Genomic DNA, 2,823 nt, shown 5'->3' on the forward strand with positions numbered 1-2,823 from the left:
AGATCACTAAGATCCTTCTTCACTTTTTCTTCCTTCACCCCTGATTCACATGAATAGGTGGCCATTCTCCTTGCCAAGGCAAAATCCTCTACCTGCACATGTGATCCCATTCCTTCCCAACTTCCCCGGTTGAATGCCCCCTCTATCATCATTATTCTCTCACTTATCTTCAGTCTCACCCCATCAGCTGGCTGTTTCCTTACTGTCTACTAACACACCCATGTGCCACCCATTCTCAAAATCCATCTCTTGATTCATCCATCCCTGCTAGCTACCACACTACATCTTTTCTCCCTTTTCTGGCCAAAATCTTTGAGAAATCTTTCTGCAACAAATGCTTCCAGGTCCTTTCTTCTGACTCTCTTCTTAATTTTCTACACTCTGGTTTCTGACTTTATCATTCAACTGAAAGCACTCTCTCCAGTTACCAGTGATCTCTTCACTTTTAAATGGTCTTCTCTGAAGTCTCTATCCTTCTGAACCTCTCTGCAGTTTTTGACACTGTCAATCACTCTCTTCTCCTTGATACTTTTCCCCCCTCTCTCCAGGTTTTCATGACACTGCTCTCTCCTGGTTCTCTTCCTACCTGTCTCACCATTCCTCCTCAGTTGCTTTTGCTGGATCTTCAACCATGAGTGTGCCACGGGGCTCTGGCCTGGGCCCTCTACTTATTCTATGCTATTTCACTTGGTGATCTCATCAGCTCCCAGGGATTCAACTATCATCTCTATGGTCAGGATTCTTAAATTTTGTCCCTATCCCCTCTCCTGACTTCCAGACCCACATCTCTACCTGCCTATCATGCACGTTGAACTGTAGACATTTTTTAGTTAGATGCTATTTATCTATAAATAATAGTATTTTTTTCCTATTACATGTAAAGATGGTTTTCAACATTCACATTTATAAGATATTGAGTTCCAGATTTTTCTCCCTGCTTCTCTCCCCTAAGATGGCAAGCAATCTAATATAGGCCATACGTGTATAATCATATTAAACATATTTCCACATAAGGCATGTCATGAAAGAAGAATCAGAACAAAAGGGAAAAATTACAAGAAATAAAAAACAAACAAAAAAAAGAGAAAACAGTATGCTTCAATCTGTATTCAGACTCCACAGTTATCTCTCCAGCTGTGGACAGTATTTTCCATCATGAGTCTTTAGGAGCTGACCTAGACATTTTTTAAGCCAGTATGGGTTAAGTGACTTGCCCAGAGTCACATAGCTAGTAGTTGCCTAAGGTCATATTTGAACTCAGGTTCTCCTGACTCCAGGTCCAGTGCTCTATCCAATATACCACCTATCTGCTCCTCTCCTAGACACCTTAAACTCAACATGTCCAAAACTGAATGCATTATCTTCCCCCCAAAACTCTCCTTTCTACCTAATTAATCCATTACTGTTGAGGGTTCTACTATCCTCCTAGTTATCCAGGCTTTCCACCTAGGTATTCCTTGACCCTTCACTTTCACTTCCTTCCCTATAACAAATCAGTTACCGAGTTCTGAATATCTCTTAAATATTATCCCTCCTTTGTTCTGACAATGCCACCACCTGATGCAGGTCCTCATCACCTCACACCTAGACTATTTCAATAGCCTGCTGTTTGGACTCTCTGCCTCAAATCTGTCCTCCCTATAATACATATCATCCAACTATTCAATAAGTTTTAGTGGACCACCTTTTGCCTCCACAATCAAGCATAAAATCCTTTGCTTTTTAAATCCCTTCGTAACCTGTCCTCTTCCTGCCTTTCAGGTTTTTTACACATGTTCTTTTTTTTCTATTCCAACAGTTTATTTTACCATGATTTAGGTCCCCCAGAGCAGGAGTGGTCACAGATCACATTTCTCCACCCTGAAGGAAGAAGGGATCCAGCCCCAGTCATGGAGTGGGGATAAGGGAGGAAGAGGAAGCAGCACAGATCTTCCCAGGGAACATATCTTCTGCTTGGCTATCATCCCAAATATCCACCCAGGACATGGGACAGAGGAACTTGTAGACACGTTTGTACCACTGGCTGACAGACACATCACTGCCTCTCACATTTCATGGCCTTCTCACAACGGTGAAAATCCAGGTAGTTCTGCCAGCAGTTGTGGGTCTGGTTCTGTTTGGGAAAGCAGCTGTCGAAGGCTGCAGTGCGGTAGTTTCGGATCTTGGTCTTGATGTCTTCAGACATGGTGGCTCCTGGCCTGAGATCGCTTCCGCCACAGTCACTCTCTGTGTCTCCACTGCTCCTCCCATGGACACTCCCCTTATATTCTTAACTTGGAGATCTAGTGGTACTTTCGTTATCTTCTGTGCTTAGATATCTCCTTTCTTATGGTTGCCTCCTAGATTCCTGGACTTCCTTCAGTTTCAGCCAAAGTCCCACCTTCTACAAGAAGACCTTTCTAGTCTCCCTTAATCCTAGTGTATTCTCTCTGTTAATTGTTATTATCTCCAATTTACATTATGTGTATATACATATATGTATATATGCATGTGGATATACACATGTGTATACATACACACATATACATATATGTATATATATTTGCTTGTATATAGTTGTTTACATATTGCCTCCCCCTGCATTAGGCTATAAGCTTCTTATAGCAGGGACTGTCCTTTGCCTTTGTATCCCCCACATTTCCTAGCACACAGCTTAATAAATGCTAGTTGACTGACACTGACTCTGACTATAGCTAATGACAAAGTAACAAAATAAAAAGAGTATAACATAAATTTGGTCTGTGTAAAAGTAAACCTCATTATATTCCATATGTGGATGAACGTAGCTATGTGAATGGTTGACTATGTGTCAAATGAACTATT

At 41.5% G+C, this 2,823-nt stretch overlaps 1 pseudogene; it reads right to left on the minus strand.

The window, feature by feature from the left end:
• Window positions 1-1,887: 1,887 nt before the first annotated feature.
• LOC118857832 lies at window positions 1,888-2,185 on the minus strand (annotated as a pseudogene).
• Between the last annotated feature and the right edge of the window lie 638 nt (window positions 2,186-2,823).

Source organism: Trichosurus vulpecula, chromosome 7 (genome assembly GCF_011100635.1).
Source record: "Trichosurus vulpecula isolate mTriVul1 chromosome 7, mTriVul1.pri, whole genome shotgun sequence".
In the NCBI taxonomy this organism is placed as follows: Eukaryota; Metazoa; Chordata; class Mammalia; order Diprotodontia; family Phalangeridae; genus Trichosurus; species Trichosurus vulpecula.